This window comes from Hyla sarda, chromosome 2 (assembly GCF_029499605.1).
Source record: "Hyla sarda isolate aHylSar1 chromosome 2, aHylSar1.hap1, whole genome shotgun sequence".
Taxonomy (NCBI): domain Eukaryota; kingdom Metazoa; phylum Chordata; class Amphibia; order Anura; family Hylidae; genus Hyla; species Hyla sarda.
In genome coordinates this window covers 32450668-32463317 of record NC_079190.1, presented here as the reverse complement: position 1 = coordinate 32463317, position 12650 = coordinate 32450668, and the positions used below count along the sequence as shown (strand labels likewise).

The 12650-nt window shown below is 42.5% G+C and overlaps 1 protein-coding gene across 1 annotated transcript in view; it reads right to left on the bottom strand.

The window, feature by feature from the left end:
• Window positions 1-11844, bottom strand: part of PIWIL4 (piwi like RNA-mediated gene silencing 4) — a 319725-nt gene extending 307881 nt beyond the window's left edge. Inside the window, exon 1 of the mRNA XM_056561503.1 lies at window positions 11804-11844. The gene's annotated coding sequence lies outside the window, so the exon portion shown is untranslated. The remainder of the gene's footprint in view (window positions 1-11803) is intronic.
• Between the last annotated feature and the right edge of the window lie 806 nt (window positions 11845-12650).

The window sequence follows — 12650 nt, the reverse complement described above, 5'->3', positions numbered from 1 at the left end:
TGTCGGTTTGCCTGTTGTCTTAGTAGTTACACACATGGGGGGAAATGTATCAAAACCCGTCCAGGGGAAAAGTTGATGAGTTGCCCATAGAAACCAATCAGAGCGCTTCTTTAATTTTTCAGAGGCCTTTTCAAAAATAAAAGAAGCAATCTGATTGGTTGCTATGACTATGCACAACGGAAGAGGTGGAATACTTTTTGTGTGGACATTCTGGAGACTGTGCACAGGAATGCGGGAATCTCATAGACGGCAATGTAGAGTCCGCAGAAGGAATAAGCATGTTAATTCTTTCTGTGGACACGTATTAATAAATAAATAACACAGTACCTCACAGGTTTTACCAAGAATAGTACACATGAATAAATGGTGGGTATAAACCACTCAAATAATGGGGAACCTGGTACGCAAGGGCTTCATATAGGAACTCCTTATGAATTAAATCAAAACTAGAAAAATTTAGTCATTTCAAATGAATAAAAATATTAATTTTATTGATTCCATTAAAAACAATAGATGGGGGAAGCTAACACAGGAGGGAAATAGGACAGACAAATGGCGTCAGCACATATAAACATCGTTGGGAAATACAGAAGAGACAAAAGGTAAACTGTGCATACTAGTACAAAGACATAAGTCTTAACCCCTTAACCTCTTCAGGACGCCGGGCGTATGCATACGCCATGCATCCCGAGTCCTTAAGGATGTGGGGCGTATGCATACGCCTGCGGGAATTCCCGTCCCTGCCGCTAGCCGGTTGGGAACCAGACCGGGATGCCTGCTAAAATCATTCAGCAGGCACCCCGGCACACCCCCCCCCCCCCCATGTCGGCGATCGCAGAAAATCGCATGTCAATTCAGACATGCGATTTTCTGCTATTCCGGGCTGATCGGGTCTCTGGTGACCCGATCACTCAGAAAATAGGGATGATCGGAGCTGTCAGTGACAGCCCCGATCATCCTGAGGGCTAGGAGTGAGGTCGCAGTGCTGCGATTTCCTCCTATCCCCTGCCATTGGTCAGAACTGATTCTGACCAATGGCAGAGCAGGACAGTGGGTTGCCATGGCAACCCCCTGTTCTGCCCACCCCTGGATGTCGAGGGGAACATGGGGAGAAGATGGAGGCCGGTACCTGGAGGAGAAGATGCCTGGGAACCACTGATCTTCGCTGGAGACTGCTGGATCCTGGCTCAGGTAGGGAAACAACGGTGGGGGGGGGGGGGGGGAATGAAAGTGAAAGTAAAGTGATCTTTACTGTGGCAACCACTAGGAAGGCCAGACTGCAACTCCCAGCATTCTGGTTTTGTAGTTTTACAACATCTGGAGGGTCACAGTAGCCCCCCAGATGTTGCCAAACTACAACTCTCAGTATGCCTAGACTTCCCAGGCATGCTGGGAGTTGTAGTTCTGTAACATCTGTCCCTTCAGATTTATCAATTTTCATGACATTTTTGAAAATTGCTGCTCTACTTTGAAGCCCTCTAATTTTTTCAGAAAAGCAAAAATATGTCCATTTTATGATGCCAACATAAAGTAGACATATTGTATTTGTGAATAAAAATAAAATGTTTTGGGAATATCCATTTTCCTTACAAGTAGAGAGCTTCAAAGTTAGAAAAATGCAAAATTTTTTAAATTTTCATGAAATTTTGGGATTTTTCACAAAAAAAGGATGCAAGTAACGCCGAAAATTTACCACCAAAATAAAGTAGAATATGTCACGAAAAAACAATCTCAGAATCAGAATATTCAGTAAAAGCATTTTTGAGTTATTAATTCGTAAGCGACGATGGTCAGAATTGCGAAAAAGGGCTCAGTCCTTAAGGTGAAAAAGGGCTGTGTCCTTAAGGGGTTAAGGACCAAGACCATTTTCACCTTAAGGACCAGGCCAATTTTATTTTTGCGTTTTCGTTTTTTCCTCCTCGCCTTCTAAAATCCATAACTCTTTAATATTTCCATCTAAAGACCCATATAAGGGCTTGTTTTTTGCTTGACCAATTGTACCAATTACTTTGTAATGAACCCTCTCATTTTACCATAAAATGTACAGAGATCCCCCCCCCCCCAAATTTTTTTAGGGAGGACATTTTAATGAAAACCACAATTTTGCAAATTTTGGAGGGTTTTGTTTTCACACTGTACATTTTACAGTAAAAATGACATGTGTTCTTTATTTCATGGGTCAATACGATTAAAATGATTCCCATGACTAGATACTTTTCTAATTTTGTACCGCTTAAAAAAACTTAAACTTTTTGTACAAAATCATTAATCTAAAATGGCCCTATTTTGACCACCTATAACTTTTTCATTTTTCCATATATATATAGGGCAGTATGAGGGCTCATTTTTTGTGCCGTCATCTGTACTTTTTATCGATACCACATTTGCATATATAAAACTTTTAGATAATTTTTTATAATTTTTTTTGAATAAAATCTGACAAAAAAAAGCATTTTTGGACTTTTTTTATTTTTTACATTTATGTCATTCACCGTACGGGATCATTAACATTATATTTTGATAGTTCGTACATTTACGCATGCGGCGATACCAAATATGTTTATAAAATATTTTTAAAAATATGCTTTTTGGGGGTAAAATGGTAAAAACGGACAATTTTTATTTTTATTGGGGAAGGGGATTTTTTTTCTCCATTTTTCAACTTTTTTTTTTTTTTACACTTTTTATGTCCCCATAGGGGACTATCTATAGCAATTATTTGATTGCTAATACTGTTCAGTGCTATGCATAGGACATAGCACTGATCAGTATTATCGGTGATCTTCTGCTCTGGTCTGCTCGATCTCAGACCAGAGCTTAATACCCCGGGAGATGGGCGGAGCCAGGTGAGGGGACCTCCGGCCGCCATGCTGGATGAACTGATCGCTGCAGCAGCGCTGCGGGGGATCCGATCATCCATTCAAAGTACCTGTATTGATCACGGCATCTGAGGGTTTAATGGCGGACATCCGCATGATCGCGGATATCGGCCATTACAGGCGGGTCTCCGGCTGCTATCAGCCGTGTATGACACAAGCACCGTTCTGATGCTCGCGGTCATACACAGGATGTAAATGTACGTCCTGGTGTGCGAAGTCCCGCCAAACCAGGACGTACATTTACATCCGTGGTCGTTAAGGGGTTAAAGTGCATAAGATACAGTACCAACCTCAACAATAATAGAAACAGTGCAAGAGTGAAGCAAGAGTGACGCCACAAACAAAGTTGAATAATATTGTGACTACGGACAAATCAGATGCCTTTAAACAAAAAATGGACAAGCAGTTCCCCTATGGGAAAGAGAAATATCCAACAAAAAAGGTAAAAAGCTATCTTGTGATGTTAATGACTTTAATCATCAAAAGAGAGTCTATAAATGGTAACATCAGCCCATGGCCAAACAAACGCTGTCTCGTCAAAGATCCATCTCTGTATCCTCGATCTCTTCCACCAGCGAATATGGTGGGAGATCCAACCGTGCCGATTTCTTCAATCCAAGGCAAAAACTTAAGAAGTTCCATAATCATGGTTCTAATAAACTCCATACTGAAGGGGATAGTGATAGAAACTTGGATGCTCCTAGCACCTCTGGTGGATCATCTGATGTATCAGTTTAGGTAATTAACCTATCTTCACATATATTGTCAAAAACTGATGTTGAAATTTTAACCAAAGGAATTACTTTTTCACCCAGTGCACCTTTTAATCATTTTTCAGCACTAAAAGACCTCAATATGTTTGCCCGCTCACTAATCTTCAAAAAGTGGCTCCACAGAGAAGACCTAGCCACGTTGTTTCCTACATCTATGGAACGACATGCCATAAGAACTTTGGAAGATCTACTTACCGAACAAGACATTCATCAAGATGAACAGGTACCCGCATCATACGGGACCGTATGTCCCGCAGTAGATACCTTTATAAAAGTGGTAAGTGAGGAATTCCGTCAGATCAGTAGAAACATCCATAATGATAATCTCACAGCTGAACAGAGCAAAAGATTAACTGAATTAAAAAATCTGAAAGACGTGGTGTTTAAACAAGCGGACAAGGGGGGGAATATAGTGATATGACCTACCTCTATGTATGAAGCGGAAGCCAAGAAACAACTAAGAGATGTGTCTTGTTATAAGAAATTAACGTAGAATCCATTGTCATCTTTCAGAAACATGTTTGAAGGAATTTTGATGCGAGCAGAACATAATGGCATAATCTCTTCAGATGTACGCAAAGCCTTGACAGTCACTCACCCGAGAATCCCTATACTGTATTTACTTCCAAAAATCCATTAAAATTTGGCAAGACCTCCAGGAAGACCTATCATCTCAGGTAACGGTAACCTTACTGAAAGTGCCTGTAGATGCAGTGTTCACAAATTGAAGCCCATTGTAGAATGTCTACCCTCATTCGAGACACCAATGACTTATTAAGTCGGGTTGAGGGCTTGCATTTAGATGAAGGGACACTTTTGGTAACATGTGACATTGAGTCGCTCTATACCAGTATACGTCACTCAGATGGTCTTAGAGTTACCCGTTTTTTCCTCGAATCTAGTAATACAAAACCTGAGATGTCTGAGTTCCTCCTTGAGATTTTGAAATTTGCATTAACTCACAATTTCTTCACTTTCAAAGGATCCCTCTACCTGCAGCTCCAGGGCACCGCTATGGGGGTGCCGTGTGCGCCCTCATACGCAAATTTGTTCCTGGGGCTGTGGGAGAGGGACCTTTTCCTGTCAGATCATGGGGACATAGAGATAGACCACGTCCTTTTCTGGGCGCGGTACATCGACGATGTCCTCATGATCTGGCAGGGAAACGTAAAACAGTTGGACACTTTTATGTCTTCCATTAACCACAGTGACAGAAACATTAAAGTCACATATACGTCCCACCCCCATACTGTTTTTAGGGATGTTTGCTTAAGCCTTGATGAAAGAAACTTTACCAAAACTAATGTGTTCCATAAAGAAACTGCCAGTAATTCTTATTTGCATGCATCCTCATCACATCCACAACATGTGATCAACGCTGTTCCTGTAGGCCAATATCTCAGAATTCGGAGAATTTGTTCATCCGAAGAAGATTTCAAAAATCAAGCCAAGATTATGCAATTAAGATTCCGTGAGCGCGGGTACAGCAATAGATCTTTGAAGAAAGCATACCAACGTGTGAAAATGACATCTAGACATACCCTTCTACATGAAAAGAAAGCTAAGGTGCCAGATGCCACAATGGACCAAGATGAAGAAAGTTATTGAAAAACATCTACCCATTTTGAGAACAGACCCAGTCCTACGACATTACGTATCTTCTAATCTGAAAATGACAGCCAGGAGATCCAGAAATTTACATGACATACTTGTAAAAAGTGAGTACATACCTGCATCTAGTTCCAACATATTTGGGTCCCTTGGTCCTAAAAAAGGTTGTAATCCCTGTGGGTGGTGCGTTGCATGCCCTAATATTGGACGGAGTGATACATTTACTAATGCTGCTGGAAATAAAGTCTACAAGATCCAACATAGTATTGATTGTACTAAGAAAAATGTAATCTATTATGCCTTCTGCCCATGTAGCAAGATCAACATCGGTATGACTTCCTGTCCACTGAAAATCCGTTTTCGAGAGCATATACGTGATATTAGACTTGCCAGGGACCATGAGTGTGTTGAAACCTTTTTTTTCACACCATCAATGTGATGACACCCTTCTGAAAGTCAAAGGGATTGATTTTGTTGACTTGGGCATACGTGGAGGTAATATCCACAAAAAACTGAGACAGCATGAAAGTGAATGGATTTGGAGATTAAATACATTACAACCGGTTGGTTTAAATGAAACATTACCTTTTGCTCTGTTATTGTGATCATTAGTTCTCTGCAGTGTTGTTTTTAATATATTTTTTTATGTCTCACTATTAATTTTTGTTAATTTATTTTTTTGTCCCATCAGTAACTTAGTCTATGTTGTGTCCATCAGCGTCTCTCCTAAAGGAAGGGTAAAAGGGAAAGAGATAAAGAAAAAAAGAGAAAAAAAGAAAAAAGAGAAATGAGTGTAACCCCACAAATTCAGTACTCTGTATTTATTTTGTGTTTCCATCCGATGCTTCCCCTTCCTCCCCCTCCATCCCCCCTTTCCTCCCTTTTATGTTACTTTATTTATTATTGCCTTTGCCATCTCCATGCTCATGCACCGACTCCCGGCATCGCGATCTTCCAAATTCGCGTCCTACACTGACGCGGTACCCGGAAGACCGTGCGGCGTTCGGAGGTTCGTGCGCTATGCACCGCAATGGAGAGAGGCGCTTGTTCCGGGTTATACAGGTGCATAATATTTGCTTTAATTATGTGTTCTGCTTTCTGATTGGGCCAAATGTATTTAAATAGTAAACTGCACTGAGAGGATGCCACCTCCAGGACGATGGATATCGCCTAGAAAAAAATAATTTGGGGTGGGGGGGCCGTCACTCCTGCTGCACTCTTGCACTGTTTCTATTATTGTTGAGGTTGGTACTGTATCTTATGCACTTTAAGACTTATGTCTTTGTACTAGTATGCACAGTTTATCTTTTGTCTCCTCTGTATTTCCCAATGATGTTTACACGTGCTGGCAGCAGTGACGCCATTTGTCTGTCCTATTTCCCTCCTGTGTTAGGCTGGGTTCACACCACGTTTTTCAAATATGGTAACCGTATATGGTTTTCCACAAAAAAACGTATACGACCGTATCCGAAACCATATGCATAGAGAATGCATTGTAAACCGTATTCCAAATGTTGTGTACGGTTGCATCCGTTTTGCCTCGGATACGGTTTTGCCGATTTTTCAACCGTAGGCAAAAACGCTGTTGACCACGTTTTTGCCTCCGGTTGGAAAACCGTATGGGAACCGTATGCGGTTCTTTTAACATTGTTGTCTATTAGAACCGTACACAGAATTTCAGAATACGGTTGCACACGGTTTTTCTAATCCGTTTTTGGAGTTGACACATGCGCAGATTGAAATTTCAATAGAACAATAATAACTTTATTAAATTGCTTGAAAACTAATTCCAACAAAATAGCAAAAACTGATGCAAACGGATAGAACCGTACGGGGAAAAACCGTATACGTTTTAATTTGGAGTCATACGGTTGTATACGGTTGCATACTGTTTTTGCCACGGTAACTGTATTTGAAAAACGTGGCGTGAACCCAGCCTTAGCTTCCCCCATCTATTGTTTTTAATGTTAATCAATAACATTTATATTTTTATTCATTTGAAATGACTCAATTTTTCTAGTTTTGATTTCTGTGGACACGGAAAACAGAATTTCTGTTCCAGAAACCTCTGTGGCGGAAATTCCGTTGTGTACACAGCGCAGCAGAATCCCATTGAATACTCTACTGCTCTGCACAGAAATTCCTGACGTGTGAACGCGGCCTTATAGTGACGGTCACAATACTCCCATAAGGATGACAGCTACATTGGCTGCCCAGGAGATGTGGTTTCTGCAGGTGTAGCAGTCTAGGACATTAGTGAGGAAGAAAGGTGGGATCTATCATCCGAAAAAATGCGGTGCTGAGAAGCGCTCCTTTTCAATGTAGAATATTCATCCACATAGTCGAGTATCTCATGAAGCAAAGAGATATTTATTCGTACAAGTATTTCCAAGGGATAACGTGGGAAATACGAATAAATATCTCTTTGCTTCACGAGATACTCGACTGTGTGGATGAATATTCTACATTGAAAAGGAGCGCTTCTCAGCACCGCATTTTTTCGGATCATAGATCCCACCTTTCTTCCTCACTAACCAGACGTCCAGGACCAGCTCCCAAGACGACCAGGTGCCAGCAGCTCTTTCACTATTATGTGCTTCCCAGGGATCTGGGACCAAAGCCTACAACGGTGTCGTGTTTGGAACACAACACCCCCAGGTGAGCACACTAAAACCTGTTCACCTACATATATATTCCTAATATCACAGAATCATGGCACATTAGTGCGCTTTTTCTTCTGTTTTCTTTTTCTTATATCTGAGTCCTAGTCTAGGACATTAGGGATAGATGCCCAATCTCACTCTAGGGCCAGCCATGGTGCACACAGACCCTGTTATCATCCATCTCCCGCGCTCCCGAACCCACACAACCAGATCACAACAGGTCCCTGTATAATGAGATTAATCAGCAATTCATGAACCTGGGAAGATGTTGTCATGTTCTCACCTGAGATTCACAACATGAAAACAAACAGAGAAATAGGAGTAAATTATGCTGTTCCCATATCACGCCCTAAAAGCGCCACGCCTGACATGCCAAATTGTCACTGTCTGATAAGAATCAGAGACGTTTATCAGAGTTTAGAAAGTGAAGATCGTGGATACAACATGTTGGTTTTCTACACTTTATCCTTTTCTTCTGCCTAGAGTAGTGTTTCCCAACCAGTGTGCCTTCAGCTGTTGCAAGACTATAACTCTTAGCATGCCAAGACAGCCTTTAGCTGTCCAGGAAGATGTCGTTTTGCAACAGCTGGATGCCACCTGGTTGAGAAACACTGGCCTAGATATAGGCTATGGCTTTCTCTCTTCTCTCACTGAAAATACAAGTATGTATGCCCGGCTGGACTGAGCGTTCATGTGTATGGGAGAAATTGGAAGGAATATATGTCGGCCGAATGAGAATTCACCCAGTAGCTATTGAAGTTGTAAGGGAACCTTTTGTTCTTTCCTAATAGTAAGAGTAGGAATTGGGACAAGGTATGAATTTTTTATAAGGGTAAATTCACACAATCTGTGCCCCCGTGGCATAATTGTATCCGTGCACAGACTGGCACATACCCCATTCAATCTTATAATCCAGCTAGTGACAGAGTAATTTTCTGAGTATATTTGACTTTCGGATCTGACAGAAAAACTCAACAATCTGAAAGTGGGATACCTTCGGAAAATAACCAGAATTTAGTCGCTAACTGACTACACGCGAGTCACTGGATTGAATGGGGTCAGTGCCGGTCCGTGCACAGATACGATTGCAGCCAATTTTGAGATTTAGAAATCGTAGAGGCACAAATCGTCATGTGACTGCACCCTAAACGTTTGTGTGAAGCTGCAATACCAGACGTGGCCAGGTGTGGTGCAGTTTTTTTAGGAAAAGCTAAGCTTTTCTCCAAAACAGTGTGTTTTCTAAGAATACATACCTGGTTTTAAGAATACATTCCTGGTTTTAAGAATACATTCCTAGTTTAAAAAAAATAAATAAAAAAAAACATAAAAACTGCACTGTGTGAACAGGGGAAATTTTCTTTGGTTAGCATAGTTTTAAAGGGGTACTCTGCCCCTAGACATCTTATCCCCTATTCAAATGATAGGGGATAAGATGTCTGATTGGTGGGACCCCCGCGATCTCCGTGCATCACCTGGCATTCAAAACAGTATGTGACGCTATGCCCCCTCTATTTATGTCTATGGTAGGGGGCATGGTGGCCGTCTTGCCCCCTCCCATAAAAATGAATGGATGTGATGGTGTGCGTGGTGTGATGTCACGAGGGGGCGTGGCATGATGTCACGACCCCCGCCGTGGGAACCAAGCATTATTAACATACTTCAAATAGAGGGGAAAAAAGGACTGTTTAAAAACGCTGGGTGTTTCACGGCGTGACCCCCACAATAAGACATCTTATCCTCTATCCAAATCCACTATGCTCGTTTTTACAAGGGTGCATTGACATCACGATTTGTGCCTCTATGGCATAATCGTAATGATGCATGCACTGGCACAGACCCCATTTATGTGTAGCACACAAGGCCTCGTTGTTGCAAGACAGTTCAGAGGCAAGAGTGCGGAATTGAACCGCGTAGTCTCCAACAGAGGAATTCCCTTGACAGAGGTTCAGGAGAGCCGTCTCGGCTGAGGAGGCTCGTGTGGGTTCTTCAAATACACTGCAGAATTCTGCTAGGAAGTCCGGCAGATTAGAGGAGACCGGATCATTACGATCCCAGAGAGGAGTAGCCCAGGCCAGGGCTTTTCCGGACAATAGACTGACCATAAAGGCCACCTTAGCACATTCCGTCTGGAACTGATCTGCCATGAGCTCCAAATGCAAGGAACACTGTGTCACGAAGCCTCTACTCAACTTTGGATCACATTCATACTTCAAGGGTATGGATAAACGAAGCTTGGATCCGGATAGTGCTGCAGGAACAGGTGTTGTTGCTGCTGTACGGCTAGAAGCTGCTGCATCATGGCCGACAATTGATTCAGTTGTTGCGCCTGGCTGGCAAACTGCTGAGACTGTTGAGCCACGACTGTAGAAAGATCCGAGACATCGGGCAGAGGAACCCCAGTGGGATCCATAGCCAGATCTTACTGTAAGACTCATGGCAGTAGGCTGGAACACACACTGTAGTAGTGGATCCACTGGACCTGTGTAGTAGGAGATGTGGGCCCTGCCAGGGAGTGGATTTTAAGGTGCTGCTGGTTTTCACTGCGGCAGGCGGCACCCAGGTCGCTACCCTGGCACGATTCGACCACACAGGAGGCTGGGGAGGTACGAGGCACAGGAGGGATACGGCAAGTCGTGGTCTGGATAGCAGAAGGTTAATGATGGCAGCACAGGTGCGAAGTCAGGAACATAGCAGGAGGTTAATAGGCAGGCGGCACAGGAGCAAGGTCAGGTCACAGAACTGAGGGGTCAGGAACTGGCAAGACACTGAATAGCTTTCACTAGGGCACAATGGCAACCAAAGATCCGGCAGGGGTTAGTGGGAGGTGCAGATTCTTAAAGAAAACATGCAGGTGTAAGTGATAACCTTTTTTGCCTTAGTATCCCTTGACTGCCCATTCCCAAAAAATTGTACCCCCATATTAGAGACATTTTGTAATGATTATAGTATACTTCATATGCTTTACTTTCCTCTATAACAGGCCCACAGTTCCTCTACCTATCTTCCCAGTCCCCCGATTTACAGGTGACGTCAGAGTTGTTTACTTTTCTTTTCTTCACTATCTGGCCTAGACCACCATTAAGATTTCTCCCATGCAAGACTTGTCCACAAAACCAGCCAAACAAACATTTTAGGCTTCTTTCTGCAGTACAATATCCACCTATTTACAAACGCCCCATGTTTAGTGTCACACACAGTAGAAGTACCCGCTTTGCGTCCCCATAAAGTTGAAACAAAACAGCAATCGCCAATGGCAACCTATCATACACTATAACTAAATTGAATACACAGCGAAAGAGTGTATATGGATCAATATATCAAAAAAAACTTTATTGAACATAAATGCAGACAAACATTTAAAATCACATAAAAATTAACATGATATATATGACCATTGTAATGGGCATACCCAGCCAGGGAAAACCAAGGGGAAGGAGAAAAGGAGGTCAGAATAGTATCCAGCAGCAAATTCTAGCCATATATTGAACCAATGTATTGTAAACATTAGACACTAAGGTGCAATAAACAGTAGGCACCTTTAATAGATTGCCCTCTGTTGTGATAAAGTGCCAGTAGGGACATAGGCAGCTGCCTAACACTAAAAATAGAAATGTGTAACAATAACTTGCCTAGTGGAGACAGTAGTTGGACCACCTGCACCCGACGTATCGTCACCAGACTTCTTCCGGGGTGTAGTCACTATAGGGTGAAACTCTCTCTTTACACATCTAGCGGGCCAATAGCATTGGCCATACTTTGATTGGCACTGCTGAGGCCCAACTAGCACACCGATATTATCTACATACGTCATAGACCAAGACTTTAGTGAGCCGCTATGTAATAGGATGGTTAAATACACAAAAATGGGTGTAATTACCTTGCTGCTGCGTACTTCCGTGCTCCGATGCCAGTAGCGAAAGTGAGGCGTGTCATGTGGGACCGCCAGAACGGCCTTCCAATTATCACGTGATGCGCCTCACGTTATGATGCGAACCCACAAGATATCGCGGGAAGGCCTCGTCCGGGACACGGGGGACCGTGAGAGATAGGAACTCTCGTGTCTCGCGAGAATTTGACTTAGAAATATGGCACATTCACTAACAGGCGATGGTACGCCGTAGAGAATAGTGTCATATGATGTTGAGAGATGCTTTGTAGTGTCGGAGAAAGGAAGCAGCAGCATGACAGACTTTACAATTGTGCAGTAATTAAATACATAGAAAATGTAACACGGAGTATAGTATAATAAACATAAGAATTTACGTACATTAAAAAATATATATAGTCAATTTGGACCAAGGATAGGTCCATACAGAGTAACCCAAAAATATCATAATTAGTATTGTATATAGTACACCCAGTGGACTATTGCCAACAGTCCTGATGAAATCCCAACACATAAAACATGTAGTGCAGACAAAACATAAAACATAAATCACATGGACAAAAGTGCAGTGAAGTGATAGAGTGCCACGAGTGCAACAGTGAATAAGGGTATATGGTGGTACCTATATATCAGGTGCACAATTGAATGTTTTGTTTATAGCATTCTGTTAAAACCTGTAAAGTCCAGGGGTTACAGGATGTGTGTGTGTCCTGGCAAAGAAAGAAGGGAGAGAAGGAAGTGGGGGGGAAAGAAGGGGGGAAGGGGGGGACGGACGGGGGGAAGGGGGGGGGGAAGGGGGAAAGAAGGGAAGGGGTAAAGAGGGGAAGGGGGGAAAGAG